At 43.4% G+C, this 17,316-nt stretch overlaps 3 long non-coding RNA genes across 4 annotated transcripts; 2 read left to right on the top strand and 1 right to left on the bottom strand.

The window, feature by feature from the left end:
* Window positions 1-8,261: 8,261 nt before the first annotated feature.
* LOC144996738 (uncharacterized) lies at window positions 8,262-10,993 on the top strand. The gene is made up of 2 exons (XR_013659583.1): window positions 8,262-8,723; window positions 10,464-10,993. It is a non-coding gene; the product is annotated as an uncharacterized LOC144996738 (long non-coding RNA).
* Window positions 10,994-11,476: 483 nt separating this feature from the next.
* LOC144996736 (uncharacterized) lies at window positions 11,477-12,418 on the top strand. Its single transcript, XR_013659581.1, has 3 exons — window positions 11,477-11,615; window positions 11,864-11,954; window positions 12,206-12,418. It is a non-coding gene; the product is annotated as an uncharacterized LOC144996736 (long non-coding RNA).
* On the bottom strand, window positions 11,542-14,712 carry LOC144996739 (uncharacterized). Of its 2 annotated transcripts, XR_013659585.1 has the most exons (5): window positions 14,600-14,712; window positions 14,460-14,519; window positions 13,554-13,660; window positions 12,099-12,388; window positions 11,542-11,982 (listed from the first exon to the last, which is right to left on the bottom strand). It is a non-coding gene; the product is annotated as an uncharacterized LOC144996739 (long non-coding RNA). The 2 variants fall into 2 exon arrangements; XR_013659584.1 differs by lacking the exon at window positions 14,600-14,712 and having other exon boundaries at window positions 14,460-14,579.
* Window positions 14,713-17,316: the final 2,604 nt, after the last annotated feature.

Below are 17,316 nucleotides of genomic sequence, written 5' to 3'. Positions count from 1 at the left end.
GATCTCTGGTTCTGCTTCGCCCTCCCGGTCGACCTCTGGCTCGCGGGGGCGCTTAGATCCCCGCTCGACCGAGCGTGCTGCGTTACCGAAAAGTTGCGACGAGGGCGCGTTCCCCGCGCCTAAGACTTTCGGGTCATCCGCGCCGCACAGGACCGTGAAGGCGAAGCGTAACGTGTTTGCGCTGCGTGTGCCGGGGGGGTACGTTTTCTGGCTCTCCAGTGCCAGTTCACTCAGTTTGCTCCTCGCGTCAGACTCGAAGAACGCGCTCAGGAAAGCGACGTAAACCGAGCCTCGAACACCGCCCCGGTACAAGAACTCGTACACTGAGAGTTTGAACGCCTCGCCCCCGTGGCTCTCCAGAAGGCGACCCAGATCGGCGTGTCTTTCCGCCGCGCCGTTGGGCAACAGGTGGTGCTCTGCGGAGCCCAGGTCGCACAGTGCGCTCAGCCAGTCGTCTGTGGCACCCGGCGCTCTGTTGGCGGTCCGTCGGACCGCTGGCTCGACAAGGAGCTCGCCGAAGGGCGATTCGTGCATGGCTCTGTCCTCAGTGTAGCTTTTGTTGTCCAACCTCAGTGTCAGGCCGGGCCGTCCGCTCGCAGCGAGCACGGCTATCAGATCTGTGTCCCCTGTGCACACTGTCACTGAGCCCGTCAGGGCGTTGGCCAACTCCACCATCAGCGTGTCGGCCTCCGTTTCTCGACACTCTGCGCAAGCCTTTAGCAAGCCCTGGAGCCGCTCGTCTTCCGGGCTCCCGAAAGCTGTCAAGAAAACTCCAGGCGTCCCCTCAGGCCTGTAGGTCTTGCCGTCGCAGTAGCTCAGATCCACGACGGGAAAATGGAGGGTCTCGATTTTGAAGTGGTCTGGCTCCGTGAGTGGACTGGCCCCCTCTCCCCCGCGCTCCTCGCGCTCGTTGTGGAACGAGACCAGGTTGCTGGCGCACTCGCCGGCGGTCTCGGCCCAGCGCGACTCGCCTACCGCCCCCGTGACTAAGAAAAAGCTGTCTCTCATGCCCACGTCGGCCAACAGTTTCATCGTGCCGTACTCTATCTCGGCCAGGTGAGCCTTACAGAACTTCAAGTGACCAGGGACCGTCCTGTTGGCCCTTTCTTCCCTCACGCTAGGCTTCTGCGCCCCCGGACCGTCTTTTACGAGCACGACGCATCGGCCGTGGGCCCTCTCTCTGACGTACCAGGATGCGAAATAGCTCGCCATCCTCGCGACCGACATCTCCGGTTCGCTCTCCCTGTAATCGCTTTCTCTGACTGTGTGTATGACCATGAGATGGTCTATCAGGATCCAGTCCTGCTGTTCGCTGGGTTTCTCGATTACTTCGAAAGGGGACACGTCTGGGTTGGCCAGCATGCCGTGGAGCGCTTGGTGCCTCAGACCCATGTCAGTTCTAGTTGTCCGTCAGTTTCCATCCAGCGCTCGAACACGCGGGGCTTTTCACCGAGTGTCATGCCTGCGCGGGAGCCGTGTTTGGCTCCGACGTGATGCGGACCCAGGACCCCTGGGGGCCCCGCTCGTCTCGGAGGAGGAGGGCGTTGGGTGCGGTGGACGGCCTTGCGATCCCTGATCGGGGTAACGTCTCTGCCGCACTCTGGCCTTTTCTCGGTTGAACATGACGTTCCTGTAACAGAGGTCGTTCGGGTCGATGCTCGCCCTGCCGCCAGAGCCTGGCTTCGGATAGGCCTGCACTCTCACGTTGACACAGGTCGGCGTGAGGCAGTTGAGCACCTGCGGACAAAGGCAGTTTATCCAGGGGAACTTGGTGCGCAGCGTCTTGGTCACGGAGGGCCTCAGACAGCTCCTTATGGTGACTGTGTTCGTGCCTGGCCTCACGATCACCAGGTAAGCGTTTGAGCGCTCCGCCACGCTCGGGTACGTGAGCGAGAACATCGTCCAGGTCAGCCACAGCTGGGCGTTGTACCGCCACAGGGTAGGGGCATCCAAAACGTCGCTGTTTCGGGTCTTGAGCTCTAGGAGGGCCACGGTGTCGGTCGTTGCATCGTGAGCCAGCAGGTCCACTTCCGTGTAGAAGGTGTTCCGTCCAGGCAGTGGCCCGCAGCCCCGGGTGCAGCCGTTGTGGTACGTGCTGCCGCCTCGGTCGGGCGTGGGCACGCCGGCCACTTTGAGGCCCGCGCAGATCGGCTTGAGGCGCAGGGCCTCGAGCTGGGCGAGCAGGAGGCGAGACACGGGCCCGGTCTCTGAAGCAGCCTTCTTTCCGTTGAACACGTCCTTGCACTGAGCGTCTACTGCGTTTCCTATGCCCCTGGACATGCGGCTCCTGTCCCAGGCGCGCCTGCACGACTCAAAGTTGAGAGAGCCGTGTGCCAGCAGGCGTCTCAACTCGCCCTCAAACTTACGGGCTGGGTCCTCAGGCGCGTTCAGGATGGCCAAGTGATGAGACAACCAGCCGAGCGGGTTTCGTCGGTCACGGACGAGGTGGCTAAGGAACCTAGCGTATAGGTCCACACATATCATGTTGTGAGATCGGACGCCTCTCCTGCGGCGCGCGATCGAATCCAAGGTCCTCGTGATGCCGCGGACCCTGTACCACCAGTCCTGCGTCACAGCCTTCGCCTGGAGGTCTCTTCTCGACCCTCTGAACTCGATCACGGGCCTCCCGAGCTTCATCGTATTAAATGTCTCGGGGTGGACCAAGACGCTGTGCGGCAGTAACCGTTAAAGGGGGGTTGGTAACCTATGCTGACTCGGCCCTCTCGTGCGCAGGACGCGACCCCGTCTGCCCACCTCTGCTGGGCGGGATGCAGCGGACCAGGTCCGGCCTCGTCGGAGGCTTCGATTCTTTGATTTCGTCCGGAAAAGAGATGTTGATGGGGAGGAAGTCCAACCCCGTACTGAGCGTTGCCAGGTTCAGGGGAAAGTTGGGGGCCGCCATCGCGGTCATCACCTCTCTCATTGTCGGGTTCCTCGCCTTGCCCAACAACATCCTCTACCTGATAGATAGCAGTCACGCCGTGAGGGGGAGCGCTCGGGACGTCTCCTTCGGCTCCTCTACGGCTCAGGAGAGGAGTAGCTACGATCACGCTTACATACACGGCGGCATAGCTGTGATAACCATGGGCTGTCTGGCGATGGTCGTGAGCGTGGTGCTGAGCTTTTTCGCGGCCAAGAGCAAGCGCAAGATGGACGACGCCGAGGAAGGAACCAGAAGGCTCAACAAAAGCACCCGGACGGTGCTGGCCTGTCTGATCATGATGAATCTGGAGCTGTTCATGGCAGTCGTCTCTGGTTGCATGGAGCTCTTGTACAGGCCGCTGATTCGTGACGAACACAGGATGCACAACGTGGAGTGCGCCATAGCAGTGTTCAACATCCTCATATACGCCATGTACGTGATCACCATGGTGCTCACCTCCACAGTGCTCAAAGAGAGGCAAGGCGACGGGAAAAATACAGACTCCTTCATGTCGCACAACGCTCATCGAGACGGTCTTAATGCTGCCAAAACATACGGGGATGGCGACTACTATTCACAGTCCAGCCTGTTCCTGTGAAATATGCTAGCAGTGAAAGGACTCTGTGCTGGCAGACGCTTTGAGTGTGTGAAATATTTTTTTTTTTTTAGTTTTAAAAATGCTTTTGCTTTTTTACTGTTGCTTGTGCTAAAGTAAACTTGCCTGTGAAACTCAATAAAAACAATGACGGGGTTGATGTGTTTTGTTTGTTGTTTTTTGTTTCTTTCTTTCAACTATGTTTTCACTCCAGCAAGGCATGAGTCAAGTAAACTTTATCTATAAAGCGCTTTTGTGACAGCAGAGGCTGACCAAAGTGCTTAATGATGAAAGATAAAACAAGACAACGATCCAAAATGAACAACATAATACAAAAGTAATGAAAATCAGTACAATCACCAACTCAAACTAAGTTAAAAGCCAGTGAGAAAAACTGAGTTTTCAACTTGGATTTAAAATCATTCGAAGAATGGGCCTGCCTAACCTGCATGAGCAGTGCAACTCACAAGCTGAGGCCAGCAAAGGAAAATGCCCCATACACTCTGAGTTTCCCCTGTGTCCTTGGTACATCCAGCAGCAGCTGGTCAGCTGATCTAAGAGGAATACAGCTGTAGCAGCTCAGAGAGACAGGGCAGAGCCAGACTGTTTAAAGATTTAGAAACAAATAAAAGAATTTTAAAATGAACAGTCAGCCAGTGTAGAGAAGTCAGAACTTGAGTAATATGCTCTCTGTTCCACATGCAAGTTAACAAACGTACAGCAGCGATCTTTGCCAGTTTGAGACAGGATAAGGACGAGTGAGAGATGGAAAGAGAGTTACAGTAATCCAGTCGAATAGAAACAAAGGCGCGGATTACTGTGTCAAAGTGCTTTATTGATTAAAACAATTTGAGTTTAACCAGCTGCTTTGACTGAAAGAAGCTGGATTTCCCCACTGAATTTGACTGAGTAAATCCACAGTGAAAATAAATTCAGGAACTTGACCCTCTTCGATTGCTGGAGGCCAGACCGGGGTGTACCTGTCTGGGGTCAATACCAAAGGGGGGTATGCGTTTTTAAAATGACCCCCCCTCCTTACCTTTTTTTTAATCCATGTTTTCTTCCCCCTAAGACAGCACAAGGGTTATCAATCTTACCTGTGATAAGCATGTAAAAAGGTATTGGTTTGTCAATATAACCCTTCCGCTCCCTTAGGTTGGCATGTGCTTTGGGGTCTGCATGACCCCACTCCAAAAAAATATAACTCCCTCCGCTGTGTTACAGGGCATAAGTGACCCCACGATGCATTTCTCGGTGGCCAGCACGAAACCCATTCCCTCCGCTGTTTTAACGGGCATAAGTGACCCCACGAGACAATACTTTATTTTTTTTTTCTCTTTCCATCCTCTCCGCTGTGTTACAGGGCATAAGTGACCCCACGATGCATTTCTCGGTGGCCAGCACGAAACCCATTCCCTCCGCTGTTCTACAGGGCATAAGTGACCCCACGAGACAATACTTTATTTTTTTTTTTCTCTTTCCATCCTCTCCGCTGTGTTACAGGGCATAAGTGACCCCACGATGCATTTCTCGGTGGCCAGCACGAAACCCATTCCCTCCGCTGTTCTACAGGGCATAAGTGACCCCACGAGACAATACTTTATTTTTTTTTTTCTCTTTCCATCCTCTCCGCTGTGTTACAGGGCATAAGTGACCCCACGATGCATTTCTCGGTGGCCAGCACGAAACCCATTCCCTCCGCTGTTCTACAGGGCATAAGTGACCCCACGAGACAATACTTTATTTTTTTTCTCTCTCCATCCTCTCTTCATTTTCTTTACACCCCAAGACCAGGGGGTGGAGAGGGAGGGAGGAGGGTATCATTTTTTTTAAAATTTATTTTTATACCCCTCGCGCTGTGCTTTGGCGTGCATTCGACCCCGTATTATTAAAAAAAAAAAAAGCGTTCACTCCGCTGTTTTACGGAGCTCAAATGACCCCAAGAGACAATACTTTATTTTTTTTTTCTCCAAAAAAAAAAGCGTTCACTCCTCTGTTTTACGGATCGTAAACGACCCCACGAGACAATACTTTTTTTTATCATCCTCTCTTCATTGTCCTTACACCCCACGACCACCAGGGGGTGGAGGGGGGGGGGAGAAGGGGGGCATCAATTTATTTATTTATTTTCATACCTCTCGCGCTGTCTTTTGGGTGCATTTGACCCCGTATTTGTTTTCTTCATTGTCCTTACACCCCACGACCACCAGGGGGTGGAGGGGATGAGGGGGGGCATCAATCTATTTATTTATTTTCATACCCCTCGCGCTGTCTTTTGGGTGCATTTGACCCCGTATTTGTTTTCTTCATTGTCCTTACACCCCACGACCACCAGGGGGTGGAGGGGGGGGGGAGAAGGGGGGCATCAATTTATTTATTTATTTTCATACCTCTCGCGCTGTCTTTTGGGTGCATTTGACCCCGTATTTGTTTTCTTCATTGTCCTTACACCCCACGACCACCAGGGGGTGGAGGGGATGAGGGGGGGCATCAATCTATTTATTTATTTTCATACCCCTCGCGCTGTCTTTTGGGTGCATTTGACCCCGTATTTGTTTTCTTCATTGTCCTTACACCCCACGACCACCAGGGGGTGGAGGGGGGGGGGAGAAGGGGGGCATCAATTTATTTATTTATTTTCATACCTCTCGCGCTGTCTTTTGGGTGCATTTGACCCCGTATTTGTTTTCTTCATTGTCCTTACACCCCACGACCACCAGGGGGTGGAGGGGATGAGGGGGGGCATCAATCTATTTATTTATTTTCATACCCCTCGCGCTGTCTTTTGGGTGCATTTGACCCCGTATTTGTTTTCTTCATTGTCCTTACACCCCACGACCACCAGGGGGTGGAGGGGGGGGGGGGGGGGGAGAAGGGGGGCATCAATTTATTTATTTATTTTCATACCTCTCGCGCTGTCTTTTGGGTGCATTTGACCCCGTATTTGTTTTCTTCATTGTCCTTACACCCCACGACCACCAGGGGGTGGAGGGGATGAGGGGGGGCATCAATCTATTTATTTATTTTCATACCCCTCGCGCTGTCTTTTGGGTGCATTTGACCCCGTATTTGTTTTCTTCATTGTCCTTACACCCCACGACCACCAGGGGGTGGAGGGGGGGGGGAGAAGGGGGGCATCAATTTATTTATTTATTTTCATACCTCTCGCGCTGTCTTTTGGGTGCATTTGACCCCGTATTTGTTTTCTTCATTGTCCTTACACCCCACGACCACCAGGGGGTGGAGGGGATGAGGGGGGGCATCAATCTATTTATTTATTTTCATACCCCTCGCGCTGTCTTTTGGGTGCATTTGACCCCGTATTTGTTTTCTTCATTGTCCTTACACCCCACGACCACCAGGGGGTGGAGGGGGGGGGGGGGGAGAAGGGGGGCATCAATTTATTTATTTATTTTCATACCTCTCGCGCTGTCTTTTGGGTGCATTTGACCCCGTATTTGTTTTCTTCATTGTCCTTACACCCCACGACCACCAGGGGGTGGAGGGGATGAGGGGGGGCATCAATCTATTTATTTATTTTCATACCCCTCGCGCTGTCTTTTGGGTGCATTTGACCCCGTATTTGTTTTCTTCATTGTCCTTACACCCCACGACCACCAGGGGGTGGGGGGGGGGAGAAGGGGGGCATCAATTTATTTATTTATTTTCATACCTCTCGCGCTGTGCTTTGGCGTGCATTCGACCCCGTATTATTAAAAAAAAAAAGCGTTCATTCCGCTGTTTTACGGAGTGCAAATCACCCCAAGAGACAATACTATATTGTTTTTTTTCTCCAAAAACAAAAGCGTTCACTCCGCTGTTTTAGGGAGTGCAAATGACCCCACGAGACTATGCTTTTTTATTTTCCTATCTTCATTTTCCTTACACTGCACAACCACCAGGGGGAAGGGGGGGGGGGATCAATTTTTTTTAAAAAAAATTTATTTTCATACCCCTCGCGCTGTGCTTTCGCGTGCATTCGAACCCGTATTATTAAAAAAAAAAAGCGTTCACTCCGCTGTTTTAGGGAGTGCAAATGACCCCACGAGGCTATGCTTTTTTATTTTCCTATCTTCATTTTCCTTACCCCTCCCACTCGCTCAGGTGGGCATGTGCTTTGGGGTCTGCATGATCCCCCAGAGGGTGGAGGGGATTGGGGGGGGCATCAATCTATTTATTTATTTATTTTCATACCCCTCGCGCTGTGGAGTTTGCGACTACTATTCGCAGTCCAGCCTGTTCCTGTGACGCTTTGAGTGTGTGAAATATTGTTGTTTTTGTAAAAAAAAAAAATGCTTTTGTCTTTTCACGGTTGCTTGTGTTACAGTAAGCTTGCCTGTGAAACTCAATAAAACAATGATGGAGTTGATGTGTTTTTTTTTTCTTGTTGTTTTTTTTTTCTTTCAACCATTTTTCACTCCAGCAAGGCATGAGTCAAGGTAAGTAAACTTTACAGCGACTTTTTCTTTTTAGCTGGGACGTTTGATTATGTTTTATGTCTTTCTTTTTTTTTTAAAAAAAAAAACCTGTTGCAACTGTAAGACTTTAGATTATTATTAAATACCTTTTATTTATTTTTTGGTTTCTTTTTTTTTGTTGTTTGTTTTTGCTTTCAAAAAATAAAAAGTTGTGTCTCAGCTCGCTTTTTGGAAAATCAGTTTTAAGACAGAAGCAGTTGCTGCAATACCTCCACACCAGGTGGTGGCAGTATTGCACCATTCTGTTTTTCCTTGTCAAGCTGCAGGAACGTAAAACAACTTCCTGTTAGCATAGCGACACATATGAAGAATGGCAGAGTGGAAGAATTGCAGTTTCTGTGGTGTTCCAGGCTGTTCGTCTTCCAACCAAAAACAGCCCTACTTTTCATTTCATTATTTTCCTGTGGATCCAAACCTCAAACCCAAATGATATAGGCGATCCGAAGAGAGGAAGGGCATAGTTTAATGTAAACACAGGTGGCACCCTCTGCTCTGCTGCCGGCAATTTCGCTCCGGATTGTGGTGCGGCTGCGTCGTTCGTCGCCCGAAGAGTGGTGTTGTCCCGAGCCTTTTCCCTTGGAAAAACTTTACTGCTCCTTTGAGAATGGAGTCATTATATGACAGAACCTCAAACATCGGGCTATGCAGCTATGCTGTGAAGATAGCAACATGGTGGCTAAGCTAAGGCAGTAAATGGATCAGGACTACGTGACACACCCACCTGCAGGTAAGGTTGTTCATAATGTGTTTGGTTAACGTTAGTCAACTATGTGTACCGTTATTGGATAAATGCATTTCTACCTGAACAAATTAATGTTTATAATCAGTGATGAAAGTCTTCCGGGAATTCCCGGAAATCCGGGTTTTTGAGCAAACCGAACGTACTTTCCGGGAAATAAAGACCTGATCTCTACGGACAAATCGCTTTCCGGATTAGAAAATGGTCTGAAATCAGCTAATTTTAGCTTTATTTTCTATATTTCTCCGCAGATCGCTTCCTCAATGGTCGTGGCCATCTTTCGTCTTCCCGGCCTAATTGACCAATAACGGGACGTTTTAGTTGCTTTCGGATGCGTCGACGGGTCTGATTGGCTCTGTCTGCACCACGTGGTCAGCGTGACTTGCTTTTTTTTTTTCAAACTTTATTGAATGTAAAAAATCAATACAAAATAATGTTGAACATTGAACAACGAAGAAACAAGCCAGGGGGTTTATACATTTTATGCATAAAGATTGAAACTAATACACAGATCTAATGTTTTGATGGCGTTCTTATTATCAGAGTTTCTTATTGTCTTAATGTATTGTTTGAACTCATTAATAAAGACTGAGAAATGAGGGGTATGATTCGTTACTTTTGATTTATGAATGTGCCATTTGCATAAAACAACAAAAGGTTAATGAGGTACAACTGTTCTTTTTTATGAGATGGACAGTGGGTGATGCCAAACATAACATTTTCTAAGTACAGGCGGAAGTCAGGGTCAATGTGGGCAGAAATGAAATGACAAACTTCAGACCAGAGAGTGGTGGAAAAGGGACATGACCAAAATAAATGTACAGTATCTTCAGGCTGTTCTTGGCAAAAAGAGCAAGTAACATCAATATCTTCCTTGAACTTTTGTAGATATAGTTTGGTTGGATAGAATTTATGGATTAGTTTGAATGAGATTTCTTTCACTTTATTGGTTAAAAAGTATTTTGCTGGTAAATTCCAAATCTTTTTCCATTCTAAATGATAAACTAAATTATTCCAAAAAGAAACTACGTAAGGAATGGAGACAACATCCTTCTGGAAGAGTGAGCGTATACGGCGATTTGTGTTACGTGAAGAAGAAAAACAAATTTGGCCTATTTCTATTTTAGTCGGATCAATTGGCAATAAAGTTGGACTTTGTAATGATGAACTTTTGAATAATGTAATAATACATTTAGGAATTGCTTTCAAAACAAAGTTAAATTCGGTTTTTGGTATTTTGATGGAGTATTTGAAGCAGAATTCTTCTACTTTGAGCAATTTTCCAAATTCTTTTTTAGGACCAGCAAGTCCTTAATGGAGAGTCAAACTAGGGGTTTGAATGACAAATCATGATGCTCCAATTAGTCTTAGTTTCTTGATAAAGAAGTGAATAACTAGCTGCCAGAATGCACCAGAATGCATCTAAGACCACGTATTTTTCCAAAATTTCGCTCTGTGCCCGCCATATCGCTCAAAGAAAAGTTCAGGGATTTTTTCCTTGCCTGACTTTCATCACTGATAATAAAAGCTGTTCATGCTCTCACCTATTTTAATTACATGTATTTAATTAATTTAGAGTATTTTGTCATTTTGTATTTTCTTTAACAAAAATAAATGAAACCTTTTTGTAATTAAATACTTAACATACTTTTCAAATCATGATTACTGTGTTGTGGTGAAAGGTAGCAAATGTTTTAATACTGATTTTTAATTTCTTTATCTTCACAGGTGCTCTGGATGAGGCTTTCCATGACTTAGAAGCCAAGTTCCTTTGCTGGAGCCAGGAGTCGATGTCATGGCGGACAAAGAGTTCCTCGTTCAAGACCTCATTACTGACATTGGATCTAAGCTCATCATGCCACCTTTTAAGCGTTCAGCTCCATCAGCAAGGAGGAAACGGAACAAACGCAGTCATGCCCCGCCTCAGAATTATGGTGGAAAGAGTGATCTGTAGGATAAAGTCCTTTCACATCAGGGACTCTCTCGTGCCGCTCACACTGATGGGCAGTGTGAATCAGATCTGGCTTAACTGCCGTGTTTTGGCAAATTGTCAAGGACTTTTTTGTTTTGAAGAGTGAATTAATGTTTGGTATGTAAATAATGTATAATGTGCAAATAGTATGGAAAAATTTAGTGTTCCCACATATTCTTAAAATCTAATTAAATATAATTGTTATATTCTTAATATTTTTCTGTTGAAATGTGACTTTGACTTCACACAAAAATTAGATGAACAAATAAAACAATTTTGGTCAAAATTGTGCCTCATTTACTTTTTTGGTATGCGTAACAACTGATTAATCACAACACAAATAACATCAAACATTTACAATAAAAAACAACATTACAGATCAACAGTAAGACAGAAGGCTGCACTAATTGTTAAAGACAAGATAAGTGTAATTTCAGGTAGCTGGGACGTTTGATTATGTTTTATGTCTTTCTTTTTTTTTTTTTAAAAAAAAACCTGTTGCAACTGTAAGACTTTAGATTATTATTAAATACCTTTTATTTATTTTTTGGTTTCTTTTTTTGTTGTTTGTTTTTGCTTTAAAAAAAAAATAAAAAGTTGTGTCTCAGCTCGCTTTTTGGAAAATCAGTTTTAAGACAGAAGCAGTTACCTCCACACCAGGTGGTGGCAGTATTGCACCATTCTGTTTTTCTTGTCAAGCTGCAGGAACCGGAAATCAGAAGCTATGCGGTCTACAACGCACGCATTTAATTGCTTTTAAAAACTATAAACACTAAATTGTGCAGCACTGTATGCCGTTATAGTTATCAATTAGGGAGGGAATTCGGACACAGCTTTTCAGGACTTTTGGAACCTTGAGATTTAATGTTTACAAGCTTCACGTGTTTACATGGCTTTGTTACAAAACGGTGAGTTTTCCCGGTCATATGTGGGCTTACCAGATATATCAAAAATAGAGATTAAAACATTTCTTAAAATGTAAAGACAACTCAAAGATGATGATATAATATTTTTCTACATTTTCTCATGTGATGCACACGTGTCGAACTACGTTGGTTACATATATTGATTACAATTAATGATTGCTATTACTTTTATAAAGAGCTTATATGTGGCTTGAAAAGTAACGAAAATAACATGTCATTCTGGGGGGGAGGTCCGGTCCACATCAGCGCAATCTTCCTTCATGTCATCGTCGTCCTCATCAGAAGAACTGCCTATATAAATGACTCCAACATGACTGTAAGGTATCGCATGTTCCCCATAGATTTCCATCTGTAAAAGATATAAAGACGTTAGGGAAATTTCATGTGTAATTGCATTAATTATTCATTAAAGAATAATGAATCAAAATTGCTTGAAAAGTAAAAAAAAACAAAACAATACATTACCTGGTTGGGTTGCATGTTATGGTTTATTGAAAGTGGTCTCTGGTTTTTTGTCTTCAAAGTGAATTTTTCATCACTGTCTGTCTGCACGGCTTTGTCAATCTTCGCAGGTTTGTCTGCTGTTGGAGTGCCTTCAGTTGAAGATGTGACATCTTCTATCATCTTTTCATCTTGGAAACTGGTTAGGTTTCTATTGATGCCTTCACAGCACAGGTATTGTCCTCCACAGAGGCAAAAACACCTCTTCCCTGAGCCAGGTTCAGGTGAACCAAAACCTTGGAGGTCCTTAAGATCTGCAGAAAAAAATGAAGGGGTAAAAGTTGTCCCGTCTAAATTTCTTTCGTGAATAATGCTAAGATCTTCCATCTTGTGCTCCAATCTGTTGTCCTGGGGAAAGCCTGAAGTAGAATGGGGAGGCCTTTATTTAAATCCTCTGTCTGGAGTCTGACTTCCTAATAAGGTTGAGGAGCAAGGTCGTAAATCAAAAGTTCCGAAGTTTATGGTTGCTCCTTTACCATAAACACATACATTTTAACTCAAGGATCAGAATTAGCTATTCTATCATTGTGCCATGTCATGTCAGACACCTCAGAACCCACACAGATTTAAATCTATGGAGGTTTTTAATACTATACTAATCTTTTAATATATATATATTTTTTGCTGTTGAACATTCCAAGTATGCTTTAGATTTCTTGTTTTTATTAACCCAGAATAAGATTTTCAGTTTCGAACAATTTCAGATACCTTGGCATTAACATAACAAAAGATATATCTGGACTTTTTAAACAAAATTTTCTGAATCTTTACCAACAAACAATTTAAGCGTCTAGGTAATGTACCCATCTCATTAGCTGGTCGTGTAAATATAGTTAGAATGAACGTATTGCCAAAATATTTATTCCTTTTCCAATGCATCCCTATTATAATTCATTAAAAGTTTTTAAAAAAAAAATCGATTCGCTTGTCTCATCATTTATTTGGAATAAAAAAACACCCAGAATTAAAAAAGTTTTTTTGCAAAGACCAAAATTCCTGGGAGGATTAGGACTGCCTAGGTTTAGTCTGTAGTTGAGCTTAAATGTAAGTGCGGACGAGCCAATTTATTCGCCCAAAACAGAAAAGAAATACAACCTTTTTGGTAAAGTTACATTTGTGATTAAGACGAAAGAAAACCGATAATTCAAATAATTCAATCTCTTCAGTGGCTATAAGTGATTGTGTAAAAAACAGCCCTGCAGCTTTTGCACATTTCATCCACAAGGTGACAGCATTCTCCACAACAAAATCCACTGCCAACCTATTTTGAATCCCTGTAAAAGCAGCAACTTAATAGCAAATCAAATGACAATAAAACAATCCAACATAAAGAACACAACAGCTCAATGAGGGTGAGTTTGGAAAGTCATAGTCTTTATCGGTCTGAAAAGGACCTCTTTGCACCAAATCCATTCTTACTGGATCAGAGAGTGTGGTTGGTCATTCAGCTGGATCAACTGGATTTAAGTTTGGGCGAATTTTGGATCCAGCCTGCTTCTCTTCCATACACGCCTCTCTTGGAGCCTCTGGAACATAAGATACAGAGCTACAATAAAAGCAAACAGTTAAAAGAAAAACAGTCAAATGTTTCCCTTTCAACAGTAGATGTGGTGACAGGAGTTTCTTCTGCAGATAAAAAACAAGAATTATTATTATAGAATAATCACTGATAAAGCCAATAAAATATCTATAGCAGAATAATAATATATTGGCTCGTTTAAAATCTGTGTGCAGGTTTTTCACAATTTCATGATCTTTTTATATATTTATGAGAGATTTATTGTTTGATTGTATATTTGCATAAGGTCATATTTCATTATGCAGACACTGTTTTTTTTTTTATTACTCCAATACTTTTTAATACTTTTTGAGAGCAGAAGAAACTGTCGGCTGAGATGGAACTGTGCAAAACATCATCATTATGTAAACTAAAACTGCAAAATATAAATGAGAAATAAATGTACCTATTTATAAATAATAAAATGTGAACACTAATTTGAGAATAAGTGGAAATATAAGCCTTTAATACACTTCTTTTTGTATTATTTTGTATGTTCATAATTTTAAAATTAGTACATTTATTTTGTTTGTCATTTATAGATGAGAACCTTTATTTCCTGACACACTCGTTGTAAAACTCAGACTACCTCACTGTCTATAACAGATAAACAGCAGTTTTTATGCTGTAATAAACCGAAAAATGCAGAACGCACTAAATATGTGTTACCAAAACAATGAAACAAAACGATAACGTGAGTTAATTGCGCAGCTGCACAGAACTGCTGGATAATGTAAAAATAAAGCCCCAACATCCTCCAAACTTACCTGGTGACTGATGTTGAAGTTTTTTTTTTAATCCCTTTTAGCTCCTGGTGGATAAAGTCTCTGAAAAATTAAGTTTTCTTGTTCTCCAGTTGATCAATGACAAAATGTGATGGTTCGTTGATTTGTTGTTAGCTACCCACCTTGAAACGGAATGCATCCACCTAAGGGCTGTGTAAACATTACCTGGTGACTGATGTTGAAGTTTTTTTTTTTTATCCCTTTTAGCTCCTGGTAGATAAAGTCTCTGACAATTAAGTTTTCTTGTTGAGTTGATCAGTGACAAAATGTGATGGTTCGTTGATTTGTTGTTAGGAACCCACCTTGGAACCGGAAGGCATCCACCTAAGGGCTGTGTAAACATTAAGGTTAACGTTTTTTTAGGTTTCATGCTTTTCTATTCCCGTTTTTGCTTGTTCCTTTAGCATAAATCCTTTTAAATTTGATTCTGTCAGGTTAGGTTATGTGGACAGTGTTTAAGTCCAAAATACATTTAAAAAATAAATAAAAATACAGATCGGGAGAGGTGCAGGAGGGATAGACCAGCATTTTATGTATGTATGTATGTATGTATGAATGTATGTGTGTGTGTTGAAGGCCGATAATCATTTTATTACCATTTAGCTTATAATTTTGTTTGTGTTTACGCTGAACACTTTTATTGAAACTGCTGAAACTTTTATATAACTTTTGCATTATCTTAAAGTAGATGTGGATTTTACTTAAATGTGTTTGCTAGATCTGTTTTTTTTTTTTAAGGAGGGGCGTGATGGTGACCTCAGGCCTTGTCTACAGAATCAATGTATTTTCTCTTTATTTTATCGCAAAGCCCTTTTCGCACCTTCAAGGAGTTGTAAAGTGCTATATGTATGAACAAAGTGTCATTCGTTCAGGTTCCCTTAAATGAAATAATTGTTTCTGACAGAGGCAAAACGACGGGGGAAAATAGTGTATGAGGATTCATACCTGCAGATCGTTCCCGACATTCCACAAAGCGTTCGTATCGCCAGAAGAGCGTTCAACTCCGTGTGCGCGCACCTCATCCAGAGGAATATACGCTTCCAGATGGCTTATCCAGCAACACTGTCCTTCACAATCAACGGACCTGAAAAGACTTTCAGAGACTCGAAAGAGGCTGAACTATTTCTAAAAATTGCCCACAAATGAGGTACTGTACTTCTATTCCAACCTCAATAATAATCTGGTGAGTAAACGTCGCAGTAATGAATGACTAATGTTTGTTAAGGGTATTGAATGAATTGCACTCCTCGGGAGAGAGAAATTTGACTTGAGTTTACTTTAATGACTATGGTAATCTTTATGTTTCTTAAATTTTTACTTATTTTTTGTTTACTATGTTTTTGTTTGTTGCGGGAATTTGGGAAAGTGTCTTCACAGAGTCTTCTACTTGCAATCTGGACATTTTTCTGACTCAATATTTCTACAACTAAAACATAATAATGCAAAAAGTATTGTTATTGGAGTAATATATCACCCACCAGACTCTGATTATGACATATTTAGAGACAAACTTGAAAACATTCTTCTCCACATAAACCTAACGAACATAAATTGTCTTATTATGGGTGATTTAAATATAGATATATCCAAGGACAATAAAACCAACAATGACTTTATTAATACTCTTTTCTCCTCATCCTTTTTCCCAAAAATCAATAAGTACACCAGAGTTGCGGAAAAAAAAAAATCAGGGGTTGTATACTCAGACATTACAGACCATTATCCTATTGCATGCTATATGAAACTAAATAAAAAACCGTCAATCCCACGTACAAGGAGAAAAGTGAAAGTTGTAAACACCCAAACTTTAGCAAACCTAATCAGTCACCTTCAGACCAAAAGGTGGGACGCAGTATTCAACACCACAGATCCCGAATCTGCATATAATTCATTAATTGAAGAATTAACTGACTCAATTAGCATAACAATCCCAGAAAAAAAAAAAAATTAGACAAAAAGACATTTAAAGTAAAACCTTGGATAACCAAGGGAATACTAAATTCAATCAAACAAAAGAATAAATTGTACAAAAAGTATATAAAAAAACAAATTATTTAACTTACATAAAATATAAAAACAATCTAACAAAACTATTACAAATAAGCAAACAAAATCATTTTACTACACAACTGAAGGTTGCATCTGGAGATCGAAAAAAAAAAAAAGTCTTGGAGGGTGTTAAATGACATTCTCAGCCGCAGAACAAAAACTACAGTCATCCCTGATGCCTTAGAGCAGTGGTTCCCAAACTTTTTCTGCAGGGCCCCCCTTTCTAAAGATTAGAATATTTTCGAGCCCCCCCACACTGACACAAACATACAAATCCTTTGTTTCTAAACTCCACTGCGCCTTATAACATGTGGTTAATGAGAAATCTCTCTCTGAACGGTAGAATTCTGTTATCTGAAGCTGAAGGAATCTCTAGATCTGTCTATGTGTCTCTGTCTTTAGAAATGCCAAAACACATCTGTAACCTATTAAACAAAACATTATTTGATTTTGGAGGAAAAATGTCATTACTTAAGGAAAAATATTTGTGTAACACAGTGCTTCTCAAATAGTGGGGCGCGCCCCCAGGGGGGGGGGGGCACGAAGCGATGCGAGGGGGGGCGCGCGGTGGTGGCGGTTTTAGGCACAGGTTTGTCCGGTGCGCAAATTTAACGTGGGGGCAGCGGTGACAGCGGCTCAGTGCTTGGAAAATAATCTGGTCCACTATTCGGTTCCTATTGTCTGTTCTGTCTGTCCGCGGCTGCGCGAGTGAGAACGAAAGGGGAGGGGTGGTGTGGGCCCTGTCTGCCAGGGGAATCGGGGCACGCGGACCACTGCTACCGCTGCCTGT

The sequence above is a fragment of the Oryzias latipes genome, chromosome 12, assembly GCF_053564925.1.
Source record: "Oryzias latipes strain Hd-rR chromosome 12, Olatipes_Hd-rR_3.1".
NCBI classification, from domain to species: Eukaryota; Metazoa; Chordata; class Actinopteri; order Beloniformes; family Adrianichthyidae; genus Oryzias; species Oryzias latipes.
This window is presented reverse-complemented; position numbering and strand designations above follow the sequence as displayed.